This window comes from Dermacentor albipictus, unplaced genomic scaffold (assembly GCF_038994185.2).
Source record: "Dermacentor albipictus isolate Rhodes 1998 colony unplaced genomic scaffold, USDA_Dalb.pri_finalv2 scaffold_18, whole genome shotgun sequence".
NCBI classification, from domain to species: domain Eukaryota; kingdom Metazoa; phylum Arthropoda; class Arachnida; order Ixodida; family Ixodidae; genus Dermacentor; species Dermacentor albipictus.
The window spans coordinates 6,957,110-6,980,844 of NW_027225572.1; the positions used below are offsets into that span (position 1 = coordinate 6,957,110).

At 46.0% G+C, this 23,735-nt stretch overlaps 1 protein-coding gene across 16 annotated transcripts in view; it reads left to right on the forward strand.

Moving 5' to 3' along the window:
• LOC135908735 (uncharacterized) overlaps window positions 1-23,735 on the forward strand; it is a 1,076,237-nt gene that overhangs the window by 722,199 nt on the left and 330,303 nt on the right. The gene's annotated exons all lie outside the window — the stretch shown is intronic.

Consider the following 23,735-nt stretch of genomic DNA (forward strand, 5'->3'; position numbering starts at 1 on the left):
AAATTCTGTAGCTCCTGATCAATATTTGATTAAAAATTTACAGATCTCTATTGAAAATCCCAGCATTGCCCATCATAAATTTTATGCTGGGCATGATGGAAAATGTGCTGGGCATGATGGAAAACATGGTGGTTATGGTGGAATTCATCGTGGGTATAATGGGTGGATGGTGGGTACAGTGGTAGATGGTGGGATGTATTGGTGGGATACATACTGGGTGACTTGTCTCAATGGTGGGCGGGCTGGGTGAATGGTGGGTGTAGTGGGTGGATGGTGGGATGACTACTGGGTGACCTGTGTAAATGGTTGGTGAATGCTGGGCGTGCTGGGAGGATGGTGGGTACATACTGGGTGAACTGTGGGAATGGTGGGTGAATGATGGATGTGCTGGGTGAATACTGCATGTACGTACTGGGTGAAATGTAAATGGTGTGCATGCTGGGTGAATGGTGGGTGTACTCGGTGGTTTGTGAAACACATAGTGAAGAAAAATTTTGCTTTATAGCACGATTTCTACAGCTTGATTGCTATGATATTTCAACCACACTAGGGGCATTTTACTGTCAAGCAGGAACAGGGCACTTATTGAAGAAGGCAAAGAAGACAAAATCAGTCACAATGTGACGTCATGTCCCACTTTGAAAACACAACCTGATGAATATTTAATTAAAAATTGAGAGACCTCTTTAAGAAAATGTAAATTTCTTAGTAAAAAAAAAGTATAGAAAAATATTTCCTCAACCGGGATTCGAACTTGGGACCTTAGGATCAGGAGCACAGCATCTTACCACTGCACCACGACGCTATTACGGTTTAGCGTGCATTTTGGCTATGTCAACAGTAAAAACCGCTGTCTGCGTTTCTGTTTACATTTGTATTTTAAAAGCCAAGATGCGGGTTCCCTCCACCGTGTCAGCTGCCGCATCTCTAGAAGAGCACAAGTGTTGTTACCATCGACAGGTAGTACATCGTGGAGTGATAGAACATCGCTTTTGCTGTACGATATGCATATTGAATAAGAAATTCGGAAATAGACAACGGTGACCGGGGACATAGTTAGGGTTGTTACTGCTAATTTCCACAGTTGTCTCTCGCTCTTTACACTTTTGAGCGCGCACATAATTCGTGTGCTCAACGCAAAATAGCTACATAAACACTCGTGGATGAGTCTTCATTCTGACAGCATACTGGCTTCTCACGGCAGCGCTGTACCAGATTAATGAGACTCGAGCGAGACAGGTTTTCACGTAACTTTGTGGAACAACCGAAAACTTCTTTTCCGCTTCGCATAAGCTTGTGCAATAATTCTGGGAAACTAACTAATGTGACAGTGTAACCGCACATATAAGTCCACAGGCTTGTGTGCCACATCTTACCAAATAAAACAAAACGGATACGCAGCCATTCCCGCAGATGGTATGATTTTGATCAGCGGCCGATTTTGAGGAGGCGGGTAGGTGCCGCGTCGTCACGGCACAATTATAACAATTGGCCACGTCGACTTTAATACCGGTGTCGGTGCTATCAGCATTGCCGGCTTGAGAGAAGCACGGTTGAATACCGCGCAAGAGAAAAGTACAGTGCACACCACCGATGCGAAACTGACAAACAATTTTAAAGGGCAGCGACGGAAAGCGCTTCTGTTGCGACTTCAGGACTCTTGGCCGTCGCGACCGGATGTTTCTGTTGCGACGTCAGAATTGCTGTCGTAATGTCAGAGTCGCTGTCATGATAGAAAGCTGTTGTTCCGACTTCAGAACTCTTGTTGTCGCGACAGAACGTTTCTGTTGCGACTTCAGAGATCTCGGTCTTCGCGACAGAATGCTTCTGTTGCGACATCAGACTTTCTGTCGTAACGTCAGGAATGTCTGTCAACTACGGAAACGTGAGGAACTTCTGTCGTACAACAGAAATTTCTCTAGTTGCGACATGAATTACTGTTGTCTTTTTCAACTGGTACCTTGTGGATTCTATCGCAGACGCAAGTAAATCACAAAGCTAATGAAGAAACACTAAATAAAACCGTGCATAAGCAGCCGCGTCTATTCGCTGGAATGCACGGTAGCACTTGGCTGCGAACATATTGTACACCGCCGCACATTTCTGGCACCCACCACATAGGACACATTCACGCGGCAGAGACATGCGGTTTTTTTCAGGAATATTCGTGGGCCGCACGATAAATACAGAAAGCATGGACGACAGGAGCGCAATACGCACACATTCACCACACCAACACGAAAGCAATGCGGGTGACACGGGTGTAACCCGCGCCAACCGAGTGCTTAATCCTCGTAGATTTGATGCTTTCTGACTGAATAAGTTACAACGCGCACGGAAACATCGCACACTGGACGTGTACCTCCGAGATCATGTCAACAATTTCTAATGCTACAGTACAGGGTGACGAAAGCAACAAGTCGTTTAAAACGAAGTGACGGCGCAGGTAGCACGGGTCAATGCACGGGCAGTAGCGCAAGGCGTCGTGGGTGGGCATGGATGGGCTTCAAAACAGCTCAAAGTAGGCGGCAAACTTTCCGGAAGGGAGCAAAGACTTGGCTCGCCAGCCTCGACCAGGCACGGCGGACCGCACAAGCCAGTGGAGTTCTGGCTAAGGGCTCCACCCCCTCGCTTTCCACACCGTTTTTTTTTCTTTTTTACTAAACCTTTTTATACATATTTCTTAAGATTACAGCCCAGAGAAGGCTTCCTAAGAATGGCATACGCGAATCTCGAAGGCCATCTTTTTACTGCCCGCATGCGGCGGAAGCTCCTGGAAATCGAAAAAACGTCATAGAATTTCTTTCTGCGCTAAAGTATAGCGGATAATATAAACTGTGCGATGGTTGTTTATGTATTGCAACATTTATATGCAGTTCGGTGCAAAAAGGCACAAAGCGAGTGTGTGCTGGTTATTATTTTAGTCATCGCGGAGGCCAACCAAACTCCCAAGTTCACAGGTGGCGCCACCCACCACCCCATTTCAAAGTCGTTGCTCATAGTATCCATCCACTAGTCTTGTTCCCTTGTTTACATGTGCTGTCGGTCGTACGAGTTGCTACGATGTGTTTGTTTGATCGTGTTTTTGCGTTTGGGGTAATGAATTGTGACTTAGTTCGCGTGTACAAAAGTGCCAGAAGATAGCTTGTGTCTCGCTGCAAACTCGCGGTATGCGTGGTGCGCCAGGCAAACGTGGACCAACGATTTTCATGCCATGGAGTGCGTTCCCTTTGTCCGTGGTGGTTGTGGAGAGTTCGGTGGACGCCGCAAAGAAATGATGCGCATTATTAGCGTTCCGCAGGTCGTCCACTACGCAACTGCACGTATGCGGGAATAACTTTGCAGCTCCGGCAACTTGGAGGGCGCTTTTCGACCGCATCGTACCATTTAAAAGGTGAGTACAGGCATGCTGTGCTTGCGTCTCGTGTGTGCCTAGAGTGCCTTGCGGGCGCAAGAAATCGAACTCCCACGACGACATTGACTGTGCCGATGCTTGCTGAGCGTTGGTTGACATAATTTGCTTGCGCAAGACTCATCTGCCTCTTTACCTATTCTTACTGCAATGACGTTTCCTCTCTTACTTATGCTTCGAGGTTGTAAATGTCTGTCTAAGCGGTTGTTGGTTTGTGAGCAGTTATTGGGAAAAAGTATAAACACCATGCAAGTGATCTTTCGCGCGACAGCGACGCGATGTAGATGGCTATCGCGCTCGCTCGTTCCCTACAAGTCGTACCCCATGCAAGTGATCTTTCGCGCGACGCGATGTAGATGGCTGTCGCGCTCGCTCGTTCCATACAAGTCGTACCCCATGCGAGCGGTCTTGCGCGCGACAGAGACGCGATGTAGATGGCTGTCGCGCTCGCTCGTTCCCTACAAGTCGTACCCCATGCAAGTGATCTTTCGCGCGACGCGATGTAGATGGCTGTCGCGCTCGCTCGTTCCATACAAGTCGTACCCCATGCGAGCGGTCTTGCGCGCGACAGAGACGCGATGTAGATGGCTATCGCGCTCGCTCGTTCCCTACAAGTCGTACCCCATGCAAGTGATCTTTCGCGCGACGCGATGTAGATGGCTGTCGCGCTCGCTCGTTCCATACAAGTCGTACCCCATGCGAGCGGTCTTGCGCGCGACAGAGACGCGATGTGGATGGCTGTCGCGCTAGCTCGTTCCCTACAAGTCGTACCCCATGCGAGCGGTCTTGCGCGCGACAGAGACGCGATGTAGATGGCTGTCGCGCTCGCTCGTTCCCTACAAGTCGTACCCCATGCGAGCGGTCTTGCGCGTGACAGAGACGCGATGTAGATGGCTGTCGCGCCCGCTCGTTCCCTACAAGTCGTACCCCATGCGAGCGGTCTTGCGCGCGACAGAGACTCGATGTAGATGGCTGTCGCGCTAGCTCGTTCCCTACAAGTCGTACCCTATGCGAGCGACGACATTGAGAGCCGTCTCCCCGGTGTTGCCGGTATGAGGGCAGCAAATACGCGCCAAAAGTGTGCATTATTAATTTAGTTTGCTGTGTTTTACTCAAATGAGCAGCGTAAAACATTTCTTTAAAGTCTTGCAGTAGGTTCTTAACCTTGCACGTATGAAAATAATCGTTTGCTTGTTTTGTGCAACAAGCGGTAGTACTCGACTGATGTAGTACATCCAGTTCCGGCTTCGCGCTATTGTCTGTTCGCTCATAGCACTTCTGGGTGACGAGCGACGAATTCTAGATTTCCAGAACCAGGTGACAAAGAACGAGCGATATGTTCGCGCGACTGCCCGTTTTCTCGCTCAAAGCCGTCGCGCGTCGCCGTTGCGCACAAAATCTCCCTCATAGGGTTCGGGCAAAAAAATTTAAGCAATTGCGGCTTGCTACTACAACAGCTTACGTTTTGAGACAAGGTGTTTTGACATAACTAGAGATGACAAGGGAAAGTTGCTTAACCGATAGAAAAAAAATGAATTGTTACGTAAACAAACATTTGTTTGTAATGTACTGTAGCTGTAGGTCTTAAAAATTTTATTGTCATGAAGAAGTCCCTATTATCACAACATTCATCAGTAACTTGACCTTGTGCTTTGTTCCCACCCTGCAGTGGTGCAAACATTGTTTTTGTGACTTTTTCTGTGCTCCTTGCATGTGTTCACAATGACTTCTTTAAAGTGCCACTGCTATAAGTTAACACAGAACCTATCTTGCAGTGGCAAGGCCGTGACCAACAACAGTGTCCACGTCAGGGAGGAGCTATGGCTGCAGCAGCACTGTGTGTAATCGGATGGGCTGGTCAGGTATGACTGAAGTGTATGTGTTTGCAAAAGTAGGATCTCGGTATCATTCGTCAATAAGTTTATGGACATATTACTCAGGAGTGCTTACTAAATAGGCTAAATATCTGCTCAACTTTATTCAACTTGCTGCTTATTTGTGTTTGTATACATTATGTACACATTACCTTGTTCACTTTAAAGCTAAATCTAACATGTCTTGAGGTATATTTTTTCTTGCATCAATCACTTCGCTGCGCGTTACATTTTATTTTGCTTAGTACACATTATATCTACCTCTTGTTATTTTGTTTTATTGATTTGAAACTTTCCTGTGTTATACCTTTTATATCCACTTTTTTTTTCGTTTAGGCTACACGCTTGTGCAGTTTCTGCACACGTAAGGATTAAAAGTGTAATGGGCCAAATATGTCACAGGTCTAAGTATGCAGCATGCTTACCATTGTTTAACATTGGTATTACAATTATTGTGAGGGTTACTTGCACGAATAAGACTAATTGAAAAAAGTTGGACAAGACAGTGCACTAGACTTCAACTTACAAGCTTTATTCAGAAAACACGCAATGAGGCCCCACCTTATGCTCAAAAATATCTGCAGACAGATGCATAAATAAATGTGCCACATGGGAGGAAACCAAATGCACAACAAAGCCAATACCGCCCACCACAACAAGCCATTACAAAGCATTCAGCAGGTTCTTCTCAAGGTACAACAAACACTCCTTTATCAGTGAGTTCCAGTGAAGGAGTGCTTACACATTCATCAACAGCCTTTGAAATGCCAAACACCAAATATTTCCTTATCTAACTGCCTGCCAAACCATCTGAACATTTGCTTGTTTTGAAAACACAGGTAGCATTTACGAGCACATCTTCGGCAGTGGTCAGCCAAACGGGCAGTGCCTGCTAGAGCGTTTACAGCGTTCCGGTGCTCCCTAAGCCTCTCATTCAAGAACCTGCCCTTTTGTCCAATACAGCACTTTCTACAGGGAAGTGAAATCCTGTATACCACCCCCACATTGCAGTTAAAAAAGTGGATGACATGCTCCTTAGTGCATGTACCCTGATTCCCGGCGTTGCTTACCAACCTGCACATTCTTGCGAGCTCTAGTGGTGCTGAAGAAAACACCTACACTGCACTGGTTTGCCACGTTGTTTAGGTGGTGGGACACCCCATGTACAGATGGCACAGCCACAGGGCGCCCACTGGGACGTGCGTTATTACACCGAGCAGCTGCCAGATCTGTTTTTACCTCTTTAATGAGGCTCCCACTAATTGACACCAAGGTGTTATCGAGATACCTGGCCCTACATAAATGGCTCGCTTGTTGCTGAGCGCTGCAGGAAACCTGGTGCACAAGATTTAACCAGAACAGCTCTTGGGCAGCTAGGAGCTATGCATCCTTTAACATGGAGTATGCCAAACGGTAGTCGAGCAAGGGCTTCTTTTTCCTAAGAGAGTATATCTAATAAAGGAAAGTATGATTTCAAATTATACGAATATCGAGTGATTGCAGGCGATCATCATCTGGCAACTCATGTGTGAACTTGAGTCCTACTGAACACTGTTCGAAAACACCCACAATGTTTTAACAGCAAAGCCAGCACAACAAGAAAGTCATTGGCACTACCACATTGCCCACTGGACGTGCAGTAACGCATGTCCCAGTGGTAGCCGTGCAGCGCTGCCATACATACACAGGGTGTCCCACCGCCTAGAAGAAAGGTGGCGAACAAGTTTGGTGTAGGCATTTTTTCAGCACCGCTAACGCTCACAAGAATATGCAAGTTGGTAAACATTGCTGGGCGTCAAGGTACATGCACTAAGGAGCATGTCACCTGCTTTGTTAACTGAAATGTAGTGGTGGTATACTACATTGCACTTCCCTGTGGAAAGTGGTATATTGAACAAACAGGTGCCTGAATGAGTGGCTTGGGGAGTACCGGAACGCTGTAAATGCTCTCACAGGCGCTGGCTACTTGGCTGATCACTACTGTTAAAGTACCCATAAATGCTCCCCATGTTTTCATAACACACCAGTGCTTAGTCAGTTTGCCAGGCAGTTATATAGGGAAATGTTTGGGGTGTTTTGCATTTCGAAAGCTGCTGATGAATGCATAAGCACTCCATCACTGGTACCAGCTGATAAATAAGTGTTGTGTCTTCAGAAAAATCTGGTGAATGCTTTGTAATGGCTTCTTGCGGATGCTTATCAGCTTCTATGTGCATTTCGTTATCCCCCTATGTGGCACATTCGTTTATGCATCTGTCTCCACATTAACTGAGCATGCGGTGGCCTGTTTGCGTGTTTCTTCTGAATAAAGCTTGTCAGTTGAAGTCTACCGCTTTGGCTAGTCCGACCTTTATTCCATACACCTTGTTTGTGCTAGTAACTATGTCACAGGAGCTGTGTCAACGCCAACTAGCCCAACCTTCTCCATTAATTTCACAATTATTTCTCAAGTTCCCAGAACAATGGACACGAGCTTGAATTTCTTTAAATGGTACATGAAGGCCAGTATTCACTGTGCTGTAAGTACTACAGCAGTGAGGAGTTTTCTAGTAAGCTTGCTTTCTTTCTCTACATTTTTTATATTCTTCTTAAGCTATACCCATTCATGCAAGTAGGCATTGTGGCAGAGTCTGTGTCCAGTTGCATCGTTTTCGACTTTGTCTATACTGCATAGACCACATAGTTGGTACATAGTTCAGTCTATTGATGCACTATCATTAAATAAGCATGCAGTTTTGCACATGCAAGATTGCCTGCTCGCTATTGCTAAAGCATTTGCTGGTTATTGCTATGTTGCTCATCAAGTGAACTTGATTTCAACAGCACCACACAGAACATCTGCTTGGCAGTGGTGTAATTTTAATAGTGATTATCAGCCAACAAGCTCTAAGTCTACAGCTGTCCAGAAATAATTCTATTAGTTTGGGTCTCTCCACATATTTGGTTAGCACAGTGGGCAGTTTTCTATTTATTCTGCTTGGTGCTGTTCAGGTGAGAATATTTTCAACTAGCAAGTACAAAGTGTAATGCTGTCAAACGCCTTTGATTACTGGGCAAATGAATTGAAAGCATTGTACGTAATCCAAAAAGTATTTTTCACAAAATACTAGTGTCATGAAGAAGCATCATATGCACTGCAACTCATGGTTTTATGTTGGTATGCAGGTATTTCAAGTTGAGGGTGCTTGTGCATGTATTTTCCACATATTAGCTAATGCTTTAGCTATATGAAACTGCCTATGTTCTGGCTGCTGAAGTCAAACTTGTGGTTGATGAACCTGCTTGTTTTTGCTGTGCACTTACATTTCTGTTGTTTCTTAAGGGTTGTAGCCATGTGACAACTGATGTATTGCAGCAATGTCTAAGGTAGCTTCCACCCATTATTGCTACAGTGTGCCAACAGACACCTGTCGCCGTATTTGTGCATTTTCTGAGAACCAGCCGTATCCTCTAGGTGAAATTTGTAGTGTCGTTTTGAGTTTGCCAGTGAGTTCATATAACTCTTGAGGACAAAATTTACACAGTGACGGAAGGGAGACCATACAACATGACCAGCGATGACTGAATATTTTGATAGAAGGAATAAAATTAACACTGAATGTGTGCTTATATTGTGCACAAGTTCCTTCAGAAGGAAAATGTGAGTTGTAATACAAAGGTGAAAAATCACAATAAACAGTATTTGCGTAAAAAAGGTGAATAGTCAGACTAATTCCTATCCCTTGTCATCTAGAAAGGACGCCTTTTTTCATGCATTCATAATGGGGGCTTGCTCACACGTCTTGTGGTATGCCTCTCTGATTTCTCTTGTCAATTTTTCACCGTGGGTGGAAATAGATAAACTAATTTAATCTGGCCTCAAGCCCTATCGCGGCAATGCACGGCCAAGTCAGGCGAGCATGCCGGTCTTCTCAGTAAAATGTGGTGATTTCTTTGGTACATATTTAGTTCCTGGCTTGTCAGCTTCCTAACATTAGAATGCAGTACACTGCCCCTAACACGCACTAGACATATTTCGTGGTATGTTTAAGCAAGCGTACCTCGCTTGCCTGCTCGCTTTTCTCAGTTCACTTGTGGATTGTGCTGCATACCTGCCTACTTTATTTTTTCGCTCGAAATATGTGTGCATAGCATTCCACAAGCGCATTGAGAAAGGCGTCCAGACAAGGGAGATTTGTATAAATTACCACTAAATGTCTTGTGTCCGTCATTAGTAGTGTAGTCTATGCCTCTGTTCATGTGTATGTTTGGTCAAATGTACAGGGTCGTCAACTCTTGGCACGAACAGGACTCAGCGTGACCACGCCCCGCGGAGTGCCAGCGTGCATGGCGCAGGGGGGATGTGGAGCTTCGTGTCATCTGCTAAAGTGCGGGAGCACGCCATGCTTTAGCGGATGACACACGACATGAAGTCCCACCTCTAAGCCCCTGTGCGCCTGCGCCGCTTAGCTCCGTTGCACAGCCATGCCATGCGCGCTGGCAATCCGCGGAGTTCGCCACTCTGCACCATCTTCGTACTAAGAATGGACGGTCTTGTACATGGGGCAGACTGGCCGGTGTATAAGCATGTGCCCAGGAGAGCACCATTATTCACTCAAGGGACAAGCATGCTCATCCCACTTGACAATGCATTGACACAACTGGTGATGTACACCAGATTTAGATTGTTCATCTCTTTTGTTTACTTAAGGCAACCGATTGATCAACAATATCACTGAGGCATACCATTTAAAAAAGAGGGACATCTGTCAGCCAGTGCTCATTATGATTGCATTACAAAGAGGAATACTCTCTAAATGACACAGAATAGTGATCACTCTGTGCTCATTTGTTCTATTTTTATGCAAGTACTGTTTATCATGATTTTATACATTTGTATTGCAACTTGTGCCCTTTGTTTTAAAAGATCGCTTGTGCAGTGCAAGGGCACACGCAGTATAAATATTATCTTTAATTTTTGCATCAAAATTAATGTTGAATTGGTAGTTTTCGTGTCTTGTTGTCTTCTTTCTGTCCCTTGTGTCACTCAAAAGGTAAACATTAACGTACACCAACTTTCTTAATTACTTGCCCGTCAGTGTTGATAAACATGAAATGTTGTTTTCAGCCAGAATATTCTTACCATTTCTCATTTCCGGTCAGCATAGTGCTAATCCTTTGGCTTTTTATAAAGCGTGCTAATATGTACTTCTGATTAATGCAAAACTTAGTTCTAGTTGGTGGTAGCTGAACTTGGACATCATGACAAGTGCAAGGGCACACACACACACAAAGACACACAGTCTCAACGGGCGCTAGACATCAACTGAAAGGCTTAATGACAAAAAGCAGCAACGCACATATTGCGCAAAAACCTACAAAAAGATGTAGAAGGTGCAATTGTCCCTAAAGAGAATTCCGCTGCCGTTGTACTAGCGCTGTACTGTTACAACAAACATTTCAAACCTGGTCGCAGTAAAAGGAGCGTGCACACCGAGTTCTGAAGTTTGAAGTTGTGACGGGACTTGGTGCATTCATCGCTGCAGTTTAGTCATGACAAAAATATAACTGCTGAGATCAGTGAGTGGTGCGAGTGGTTTTCAGAGCCCACAAAAGAATTCACTTGTTTTCAACCATGCAAGGGTAATCATACTTTCAAGGCATGTCTCCAGTGTTCTTTAGAACAAGGCCATGTAGTGTGTGATGATGGTGGATTTTGGAGACTGGCGCGCGTAGGTCTCTAGGTAACATGTGCTGCACTGTTCTCCGTGTGACACTGCAATCTTGGAGGCCTTGACGTCACTTGTTCTTGCACTGTTCTCTGCATGGCGGTGCGCCTATTTGAATCAATTGTTTCGCTTTCTCTGTTAATTTCATTATTGCAAGGTTAGACTGTACGAGATATGAGTGTTTGCTGCCCTTAAAATGGAAAAATTTTATTAGTTTATACCTTTACACAAAAATGAATTTCTTGGTGAGGTTGGGTTTAACCCCAGTTTCTTTGAAAACTTGTTCGAGGGGCAGAAATTGGAAATTATAGAGTTGCATCTGAAATTGACGGACCTAATCAACCTATATCATATTGTTTTATACAAGTGTGTTTTAGTGTTAAGAATACTGCTCAGGAAAAAAACACTTCATATCTATTGCAGGTACAGATTGGTGTGGGATTTGTGATGCCACTCAACAAGTGGCATTACATATTCAAGTCTGCTTCCGACGGAAAGTGCCCATTAGAGGTGGCATGGCACCTGTGGACACCAGTGCAAGCAGGTGAAAGCAGCCTGACTGGACAGGCCTGCCGAACAATGTGCCGCGCATCTGGGAAGCTTCCGGCAACACCGGAGAAAGTGGCTGCTTTGAAAAATAAGTCAACAGTCACCTCATTTAAGAAACATAACTGCATATCTGCAAGTTATCTGAATGAGTTAGCATTACATGATGTATACACAGCGACAAGAAATGCCAAAGCAAGAATGAGGCAAGTGCCTATATATTATATCTTTTTCTTCTGCTGTATATGCACTGTGTCTCGACACACAATTTAAATGTCTCTGTGCGTATGAAAAGCAGCACAAGATAATTTCGGGATATGGGTTTTCGGCGAAAACCGCCCACAAAGCTTCCCCCATAATCAGTTTCAATTAAAAACAATCAAGAAAGTCGGGTGGCTACACGAGCGGTTAATTTTGACAGGACCTTAACAGCTTGCATTCACCTGCTGCTCATTGTCTTAACAGAAGTGAACATTTAAGCACCTCATTGTCTTTGAAATTTCTAATGTAGACTTGGCATGCGGTATTGTAGCTTTTCACGCTTCAGCTTTCATTTCACTTTTTTGAAATAATGCTTCTCAAGAAAATTGGGTTCCGACACAGCTTGGCAAATTGTATGGTCTAAAAGAAGCTCTTTAAACCACTGCCTTCTTAAGTGTTGACTGTGGTCACCTGATGTGCTGCTTTACAATCTGCAGCGTTCACAGCCATGCAATTTCAAAACACTATTCTCATTATTGGGATGTAAAGTTATAAACAGGGATAAAGTGCCTCAGAAAGGGTAGCCAACGTTTCGTTAGGAAGATCTATCTTCTCAAAGGCTGCCTCGTCATCCTCGGCATGTTAGTTTTAAAGTGTTAGTGGAGTGACGTCACATGCAGTTGTTGGGAGTGGCTGGTTGTAAAGGGAGAGACTTGAAGGAGAATGAGCGCAGTCACCTGATGTCTGTAAGCATGACTCCTAAGACGTAGGAACAATAGTGGGAGTGGGAAGGTGGGGAGAAAAGGAGAAAAAAAGACACCAAGAGGGAAAGAAAGAACAAGAAAAGAAAAAGAAGGGCAAAGGAAGGTGTTGGGGAAGCAAGAGGTTAGGGAGCATTCAGGGGTGTCTTTGGCAGCATGTTCTTGTGGCTTTAAAGGAGCCGGTGAGGCGGTCAGTGCTCGAGTAACAAAAACAACCCGAAAAGACATTAGTTGAAAGAATGACTTGAGTAGCATAGCAGCAATGCGTCGGATAATTTAGGAGTTAAGATGGCAGCAAGGAGTCCGGAATGCAGTGCATAGGGCAGCTGGAAGGCAGCGGCATGGTCTTTCTAGGGACGTTAGTCCCAGTAGCTCAACGTACGTGTCGTCACAGCGGTACACAGAAGTGGCGATACCCTGTGTGGCTGAGGCACCGAAGAAGGTATCCTGGCGCCTGGGACTTTGGAGTGTGTTGGTGAGGGTGTTTTGAAAAACTATAATAAAGAACAGACAAATATGGGGGTGAACTGAAACTGGAATAACAAATAAGAAGGTGGCATGAGCAGAAGCGGGCGGAAGCAGATGTACATAGGAAAACATATTTATGCGAACATATTTATGGGGATTCTACAGACTTCCTATTGCGCTGCACTGACAGGCCCCACACATACCTACGATACATAGACGACATATTCATAATATGGTGACATGGTCAAGACAGCCTAGATAAATATGTAGGATTTCTAAATTCTTTTCACCCAACAATAAAATTCACATCAATATCTTCAATGGAGCACATAAACATTCTGGACACAACAATATACATTGACACTGGGACACTAATGACAATGCTGTATGGAAACCTTTGACAAACAACAGTACCTAGAAAATACAAGCCACCATCAAGCCACATTGCAAAGAAGGCATCTTTAAAGGCCAAGCACATGGCTACGTCACATGTGTGTTGAAAACCAAGACTACATAGATAGACTTGATCACGTTAAAGAAACCCTATCAAACGGAAACCACCCAAAGAGTGCCCTTCAGAAAGCCAGCACCAATGCAACCAAACCTGACTGAGCCGAGGTGCTCAAGCCCCACCCTAGGATCACAAGAACAGCACCTCTTCTTACTACTAAATTCTCAAACACACTCCCAAACATGAACAACATCCTCAATAAATACTACCCAATTCTCGCCAGCAACCAGAAACAAGATTTTTCCCGCCCTGCCCAGAGTAGTCTTGAGATGCAACACTATAATATTAAGGATATTCTTGTATGTGCCAAACTAAACACAACAACGAAGTTGGGAACCAGTCCCTGTGGCTGCCCGGGTGCTCTACATGCAAACACATTTAATCTACTACTACAGTAATAAGTACAGCATCAAATTACTCAAACAAGGTAATTTCGAGTTTCATCTGCACATCAAGCAATGTAGTCTACTGTCTAGTGCCACTTGTAGCAAATAATACATAGGTGAGACAGGACAAAAAATTCATAAAAGACTGAACGGTCATCGCGCAGATACAAAACGATTTACCTAAAGCAGTAGCCAGCCACTTCAATGAACATGTCATATGTGACAAAGCAAGGCTCTATAGACTACAAATTTCCGCTCACCTCGCTAGAGGAAATATATGGAATCATACCTCATACACAAGTTTAAATGCCTACATCCATTGGAAATCAATTTAACACATAGCAACTTAGAATCTTTAAAAACTTTAAAGCTGTAACTTAAATCGGAAAGCCTCATGTCATCAACCAAGGCACAAAACACATTGTGCCACCACCTAAACCTAATTCTTAACCTCACCTATTCCACCGTTTCTAATTTTTACCTGCTTACTACTCAATTTATTATATTCTTTCATGTTTTAATGTTTATATCAACTGTATGACCCCTTTTCCCATGTACACCTGCCTCCGCCCGCTTTTGCTCATGTAACCCTCCTATTTGTTATTCCACTTTCAGTTCCCCCCTTTTGTCTGTTTTCTATCATAATTTTTTAACACCCTCACCACCACAATCTAAAATCCCAGATGCCAGGATACCTTTTTCTGCGCATCAGTCACACAGGGTATCACCAGCTCTATATACCCTGTGACGACACCTGCGTTGAGCTACTGAGGCTGACATCCCTAAAACACCATGTTTCTTCCTGCCAGCTACCACATGCATTGCATCCCAGACTCCTTGTCGCCATCTTAATTTCTTCAACATTACCCGACGCATTGCTGCTACGCTACTCAAGTCATTCTTTCAACTGATGTCTTTTGGGGTGTTTTTTGTTACTCGCACACTGACCGCCTGACCAGTTCTAAAACAGCAGAAACATGCTGCCAATGACACTCCTGAATGCTCCCTAACCCCTCACTTCCTTAACACGCTCCCATGCCCGTCTTTTTCTTGTCTTTCTTTTTTTGCCTCTTGGCATGCCTTTTTTTTCTCCTTTTCTTTCGTTTCTTTTCTCGCCGCCTTCCTATCCTCACGGTCTTGTGCCCTCGTCTTAGGAACCATGCTTCCAGACGTCAGACGACAGCGCTCATTCTCTTTAAAGTCTCTCCCTTTACAACCAGCTGCCACTGACAACAACTGCACGTGACGTCACCCTACTAGTCCTTTAAAACTAACATGCCAAGGCTGACCAGGCCACTTTTGACGAAGATAGCTCTTATCGAAACGTTGGCCAGCCTTTCTGAGGCACCTCATCCGTGTTTATAACCTTCATACCACAGTGTGCTATTCCATCTGTCAGCCGCTTTCTTGATTTTAGATGTTCTGATTATTGAAGTTTGTAAGACATGGCCTATCAGCACTTTCGGCATACTTTCAGTGATCTCATTTTATTTAAGCATAAGAATGAGGAAAGAACTGCTACACAAAGAAAGCACCTCGTACATTATTCGCATGTACGCTCTGATCTGCATAGCTGATCTTGTTCTACGCAAAGCATCCTAAAATTTTCATGCCTCTCTTCGGTGCCAAGAAAAGCAAGGTGCTGGGCATTATGCGGAATTCCAGCGATTTCCGCCAGCCTGGATTAGAAGGGACTGTATAGTGTGGCTGTAACTGGCATTCTTCTGCCAAGATTCAATTGTTTTATGGATCAAAGTACCAGGTACTCTTGTAGTCGCATCAACACTCTGCCGAATATTTCATTTCCTACAGAAATATGCTTTCTTTTAAACAGACGAGCATGAAAGATTGCTCTGTATTACGTTAAGATGCTTCTTTAGGCTTTTTTTTACATTGAAGATGTAGGTTAGCTTAGCAAAGTAGCAATATGGAGATTGAAAAGTAGAAAAAAAATGGCAGATCCCATGCCCTGTGAGAATCGATGTACACGAAGCACACATTGTTTGCTTTGATTGGCAATAATTAACGGTGATGTTAGTAGCAAGTTTGTAATTTTTTCAGCGTTTGGTCCAATACGAAAGTGGCGAGTTGATGTTAAGCTTTACCTTGCATGCACCACTTCTGTTTGTCTGCATAGTCCGCAGAACACACAGAGAGATGTGTTTGCTTGAGGTGTTGTTGCGAGTCATTGTTCATAATCTCTGAGAGGGAATTGAGCGTTGTCATTGCCTCACATGGCGCAGCGCATCATGGCAGAAATATTAAACTTTAATTGAATTATGAGGCTGTGCATACTTCAATTAGGTATTGTAATTGTATGTATACATAAGTTCGCGGTCTGCACTACATTTCACTGCATAGCAAAGACGCTCCTGTTCTGTGTGACACTTCTTTCAAGTCTGGGTGTCCTCGACGTCGAGTGCACGCCTTGCTGGCGCGTGTTAATGGGCTCCTTCTACATACATGGCCAACACACCGTTGAGATTCCAGCTCAAAGTGCTCTCTTCAGACTAAGGACGATTCTAATGTTTACACTATCACAGCCCAGCATCTGCATTTTTCTCGCATAGAAATTAAAACCAGCACAGTACGTGCAATACACCCTAACGGTAAAATGCTGGGGCAGCAGCGCCGGTCAGGATGTGCAGAGGTGAGCGCCATCTGGTAATGTTGCAAGAAATCCAACGGCATGCATGACAAGACCATAGCAGCTGCAGCGCCCGTAATGTTGGGAGAAGAGGCAAAAAAAAGCTTCACTTTAAAACATTAGTTGCCATCATTTGCAGCTAAATAAAGCTTGCAAGCCAGCCATTATACAGCTTTTACATGAAATATTTTATGCCTATATGGCAAATGCTAAAGTTACGACTTCCTCACCAACCGCATGAGCAACAAGTAAAGCTAACAAATGATAGAATGGACAAACCAGACAGCTTGCACCTTGCAGCTCTCCTGCATGCGTTAGAGACAGTGTAGCCAAATTGTGGTTCTCCGAATTTGACAGGAATTTGGGTGGTCGAAGAGCAGACAAATTATGCAAAATCAGAAGCCAAATATCCACCCCATGAGGCTTTGAGTACAGCTCCCATGTGTCTAAATTTTGCAGTTAAGCCAACCTCCAGATGAGAAGAGGCGTGGCTTTGGCAAAAAACATACAAAAATTCCATGTAAATCTGCAAAACAATGTGATGCATGTGTATGCCTTCTCACTGCAAATAAACCTGTGCTGGCTTGCGCCCTGGGTAGCATGTTTGTGTGTGACATTTGCTGCATTTTGTTATCTGAAACTTTTTTTGAAGTGATAAGAGCAGATTTTCTTCATTCACTTATTGCTGGAAATCATTGGAAAAACAATTTACTTATATATTTATTGCACTCTCCTTTTAGACTGCCTGGAGAAATACATAAGTGACCATCCAATGATGCCACCTACACCACATCCGGAGAACCACCTTGCTTCCCTGCGAAAGCACCTTTGGAGCTTTCTTTTACACAAGCAGGACGCCAGGGCAAGCGAGTGGAAAAGTAAATACAGTACAAGTCCAGTGATGCTTTTTCAATAAAGTGTGATGATATGCTACGTAGTATGGTGCTTTACAGATTGATTCGTTATGGCATGAAAAAGCCGCATCTTGGCAACATGTATATACAGACTGTACACTTCATAAGACTCAACATCACATATAAAGATAGCCCGTCATGAGCTTCCGTATAGCAATGGCTGCTCCTTCAATTCATCACACAACTTGCCTTTGACGTGCTGCGTCCACGATGATATCCAACCAAGTGCCCACCGTGCCACCCATCACCCACCGTGCCACCCATCACCCACCGTGCCACCCAGCACCCACCGTGCCGCCCAGCACCCGCTGTGTCCAGCAACCAGCATGCTGCCCAGCACCCACCATGCCACCCGTCACCCACCATCTCACCCAGCACCCACCGTGCCACCCAGCACCCACCGTGCCACCCATCACCCGGCATGCCACCCATCACCATAATCCACCATGATGATGGATGATGGATTCCACTATGCCCAGCATCGGGCAAATTTTCAATAGGGCGAGACCTCTTCAAGGATAAGAAAAATTATTAATACAAAACAATTAAAGTAGAAATAAAAAAGCTTCCGCACAGGATTCGAACTGCGCACCTCACGATTCCGAGACAAGCATCTTACCACTGCACCACGCCGAGAATACACTTGTCTTGGCTCTGCCAACAATATAAATCGCTGTTTGGGTTGCTGTTTACATTTACATTTTAAAAGCCAAGATGCGCTTTCACTTCACCGCGTCAACTGCCGCATCTCTATATGCGCAAAAGTGTTGTTAGCATCGACAGGTACATCGTGGAGTGCTAGACCATCGATTTTGCTGTAACGATATCCATATTTAATAAGAAATTCAGAAATAGACAACGGTGACCGGGGACACTGAAGGTTGTTACTGCTAATTTCGACAGTTGTCTCTTGCTCTTTACACTTTTGAGCTCGCATATAATTCGTGTGTTCAATGCAAAATAGCTACATAAACACTCGTGGGTGAGTCTTGATGCGGACAGTATACTGGCTTCTCACGGCAGCGTTGTACCAGATTAATGAGACCCGAGCGAGAAAGCTTTTCACGCAACTTTGTGGAACAATCCAAAACTTCTTTTCCGCTTCGCATAAGCTTGTGCAATATTTCTGGGAAATTAACTAATGTGTCAGTGTAACCGCACTTGTAAGTCCACAGGACTGTGTGCCCCATCTTACCAAATAAAACAAAGCGGATACGCAGCCATTCCCGCAGATGGTATGATTTTAATCAGCGGCCCCGATTTTGAGGAGGCCGGTAGGGTGTTGCTGGTGCCGCGTCGTCACGGCACAATTATAACAATTGTCCACGTCGACTTTAATACCGGTGTCGGTGCTATCAGTATTGCCGACTTCAGAGAAGCACGATTGAATACCGCGCAAGAAAAAAGTACAGTGTACACCATCGATGCGAAGCTGACATTTTAAAGGGCCGCGACGGAAAGTGCTTCTGTTGCGACTTCAGAACTCCTGGCCGTCGTGACCGAATATTTCTGTTGTGACGTCAGAATTGCTGTCGTAACGTCAGAAATGTCTGTCGCAACTACAGAAACGTTAGGAACTTCTGTCGTACAACAGAAATTTCTGTATTTGCAGCAGGAATTCCTGTTGTCTTTTTAAACTGGGCAGGACCGGGAATCGGTTTGATATTCGCAGCTAGCATATCGCAGTTTGGTCTGTGAATGTTCCTAGGTGGTCACGCAATTTCTGTAGAGCTTGATAATGGCCCCAATTTAGCACTAGGGGCTAAATTGTCAGGATGTCGAACAATAAAAAAGTTCCTCCCCATTTCTATTCAAGCACAAAACTGGTATGCATGATGCCATCCAGTATAGTGGTCACAAAGCTCCAGATTAAACCAGCTTCTGTGACAAACAGGCGACCCTATATGGTGCCACTGCGTCCAGTATAAGCCAGTTTAGTTGCAAACAGGGCCTCTGTTAAGACCCATTTCTGCGTGAACTGGTCGTGCCTATACCTGCTTGCATGCCAAACGGGACCCCGCTCAGACCTGTTCGTGTGTGAACTGGTCCTGTTTATACCTCTTTGCATGCCAAACGGGACCCCGTTCAGACCTGTTCGTTTGTAAACTGGTCCAGTTTATACCTGTTTGCATGCCAAACGGGACCCCGTTCAAACCTGTTCATGTGTAAACTGGTCCTGTTTATACCTGTTTGTTGTTAAACAGGTCCCTGTTAGAACCAGTTTAAACCTGTATAACCCAGTTTGAATTTAAATAGGATTTTCCAATAGGGTTTTGACACTGAAAGAGTTGTATGCAAAGGTAATGTAAAGTAGAGCCAGGTACCAGTCACGGTGGTCGTCTGAAAGGTATTTGGATAGCATGTCTGTAAGGGTGCGGTTCAAACGCTCAGTGAGGCCGTTCGTTTGGGGGTGGTATGAGGTGGTAAATTAATGCTGTATTGAGCAAGCACGCATGATATCATCAATGACTTTGGCCAAAAAGGTGCGGCCGCGGTCTGTAAGCAATTGAAGCGGAGCACCATGCATCAAAATTATATGTAGGAGGAAGTCCGCAACGTCAGTTGCGCAACTGGTCGGAAGAGCACCGGTTACGGCGTAGCGGGTCGCGTAGTCCGCCGCGACTGCAACCTACTTGTTTCCTGATGTAGATTCCGGAAATGGGCCAAGAAGGTCCAAGCCGACACGATTGAAGGGATCGGCAGGGATGTGGAGCAGCTGCAGATAACCAGCGGGGAGCTGTGAAGGCTTCTTGCGTCGTTCGCAAAGTTCACAAGCGGCGACGTAACGTCGTACGGAACAGGCAAGGCCTGGCCAGAAAAAAATGGTGACGTACACGGTCATAGCTTCGAGATGCGCCGAGCTATCCTGCCGTTGGTGCGTTGTGAAGCTCTTCTAGAACGGTGGAGCGGAGGTGTTCAGGTATTACAAGCAGGAACTCAGAGCCGTCCGGATGAAGGCTACGACGGTAGAGAGTACCATCGCGGAGGACGAAGAGGCATAGAGCAGCATTGGCCGCAGACTGCCAAAACGGTCGATGAGTGCTCTGATGTAGGCCTCACGGTCTTGCTCGTCGGTGAAATGAAGCAGCTGGGATACAGAGAATACGCAAGAAGCACTGGCAATATTGGAGGAGTCAGAGTCGTCCACAGGGTAACGCGACAAACTCTCAGCGTCTTGGTGCAGGCGGCCAGACTTGTACACCGCGGAATATGAAAATTGCTGTAGCCTCAAAGCTCATAGACCAAGCCGGCCTGTAGGATCTTTTAGCAATGAGAGCCAGCAGAGAGCATGATGGTCAGTGATTACGGAAAAAGGGCGACCACAAAGGTAAGGATGGAACTTCGCAACCGCCCAGACTACAGCAAGGCATTCGCGTTCCGTAATGGAATAGCTGCGCTCCCATGGTGTGAGGATGCCGCTCTTATAAGCAATAACGCGATCCTGGCCACGCTGACGCTGGGCTAAGACGGCACCTACGCCATGACCGCTGGCATCTGTACGCAATTCTGTAAGGGCATCAGGGCTCAAGTGGGTCAGAATGGGTGGCAAGGAGAGAAGAGTGACGAGAGGAGAGAAGGCGGCGGCTTGTGCAGTACCCCACGAGAACTGTACGCCTTTCTTCCAAAGATTCGTGAGGGGTCTAGTGATTGGCGCAAGATCTTGAATAAAACGACGAAAGTACTACCATAGCCCTACAAAACTTCGACCATCTGCGGCTGTCTTGGGGACCGGAAAGTATAGGACAGCACGAGTTTTGTCGGGATCAGGTTGTACTCCGGAAGCGTCAAACAGGTTGCCCAGAACAGTAATTTGGCGGTGGCCGAAACGACATTTGGATGAGTTAAGTGTCAGCTTCGCCTTTCCAAGTACATCAAGTATAGCTGTTAGACGCTCAAAGTGAGTGTCGAACATGGGCGAGAAGACGATGACGTCGTCGAGGTAGCAGAGACATGTGGACCATTTGAAAACACGGAGCAAGGAGTCCATCATAAGCTCAAAGATGGCAAGGGCGTTGCATAATCCAAACGGCATTACTTTAAATTGGTACAGGCCATAAGGTGTGATGAACGCGGTTTTTTCTCTGTTCATATCGTCAACAGCAATCTGCCAGTATTCCGAACAAAGATCAATAGACGAGAAATAGCTGAAACCGTGCAGGCTGTCAAGGGCGTCGTCTATACGTGGAAGCGAGTGAGTAGACGTCCCTCTTTGTAATGCGGTTCAGATGACGGCAGTCTGCACAGAAGATCCACGTGCCGTCCTTCTTCTTAACCAACACCACAGGTGACGCCCAGGGACTCAATGAAGTCTCAATGATGTTTTTATCGAGCATTTTGTTCACTTCATCTTCAGTTACTCGGCGTTCCGACGCAGCAACTCGATAAGGTCATTGGTGAATTGGCGCAGCATCGCCAGTAAAAATCGGATGCTTGACCGCGAGCGTCTGGCCTAAAGGGCGATCGTCGAAGTCGAAAATATCGCGGTAGGACGATAATACTTCGCAAAGCTTTTCAGCCTGCATAGAGGACAGGTCCGTCGCAATCATTTTCTTTATGTTGGGATCGGCACCCTAGGCTGGCGCGAGGGGCCTGCTAAGCTCGCGAGAACCATCGTTCGATAACGCTCCCACTTATTGGTCGCCGAGACAATCAATGGTGGAAAGGCAAATACCTTGCGGTAGAATTTGCTTTGGAAATACAAAGTTACCGACAGGCATGCGAGTGTGGTTCGCAGTAATAGGAAATATACTGTGAGGCACGGTGACGTCAAACGGTATTGGGATGTCGGACAGAGGAGTGACGAGGTACTCGCCATAAGGAACTGGAGGGAATGACAACAGTTCAATGTAGGCTATGGACTGGCGGCAGGCGAAGAAAGCCGGTGAAGCGTAAGCGGAAGTGGGGTGCGTCAGAAAGTTCTGCGAGCATCGGCAACTCAAGGCGAAGGGTACTCGAAGAGCAGTCAATAAGAGCAGAATGGGCGGAGAGAAAATTGAGGCCGAGAATGAGGTCGTGGGGGCAATGAGCAATTACGGTGAAGAGGACAGGAGTGTGGCGGCCAGTGATGCTGACACGAGCCGTAAACATGCGGATGATAGGCACAGTACCGCCATCCGCAACGCAGACGACGCATGCCGACGCTGGGGTGAGGAGCTTGTTTAGTCGTCGTCGGAAGGCAGCACTCATAATAGAAAGATATGCTCCTGTAACGATGAGTGCGGTGACAGGATAGCCGTAAACGTCAACGTCAAGAAGGTTTCGGTTAATAGGTAACGTGAGCAAAGGATTTGAGGGCAGGGTCGACAACGCAGCTTCCCCTCCAGAAGCTGCAGCGCTTAGTTTTCCGGCTGGGGCCGGGTGGCGATAGGTGGCGAAGAGAAGCGCCGGGGTTGAGGCGAACGAGACTGGTGGCGTCGAGGTGAGGGCGAGCGGCTGTAGCGAAGGTTCGGAGCAGGGGCCTCAGCGGTAGTGGGTTCATGGCGGGTGGCATAGGGTACAGAAGGTCCAAAGGTGCAGGAATAAGTGGCGGCATAAGTCCGATGAGGTGGTGGCCATCGGTTGTGGCTGTGACGGGCGAAGTGGCCGATGCGACAGCAGTGGAAGCAGATTGGCCTGACATCAGGGGTATGCCATTCGGACGGGTTGCGGCGAGATGTGGCAGAAAAAGACTGCCGGGAACGAGGACGGCAGCTAGATAACTGGGGGACGCTGGGTCGAGACGTGGAACACACGGTGTTCAGACCCATGTTTTCAAATTACTATCTGACGACGGCCTGAATCATCGCAATGGTGGTTGCTGGCGGATCGGGAGGCGCCGTGGAGTAAGCTCGCCAACAGGTGGCTTCGAGTTCGCGGCGAACAATACGGGCGCTGTCGTCACAGGTGGTGGTCTGAAGCGGTCGACCCTCACATGTCGACGTAGCAGCAGTGTTGGGTAGCCGCGCAATGTGGTGTAAGATACGGTGGCTCTTAGCTTGTTCAAGGCGACGGCATTCTCTTATAATGGCGTCGATAGTCGAGACGTTGCCGAAAACAAGCAAATTGAAAGCGTTGTGGGCGATGCCTTTTAGCACATGTGCCACTTTATCTGCTTCGGACATATTATCGTCAGCTTTACGGCATAAAACCAAGACGTCGAGGATGGAGGAAACGTGAGGCTCTGTACATGACTGAATATGAGACGCAAGAGCCTTTCTCGCGGCAGTCTTGCACCCAATGGGGTCGCCGAACAGTTCCCGTAGCTTTTATTTGAAACTGTCCCAGCTGGTTATTTCGTCATCATGCGTTTGGTGCCACACGCGTGGTG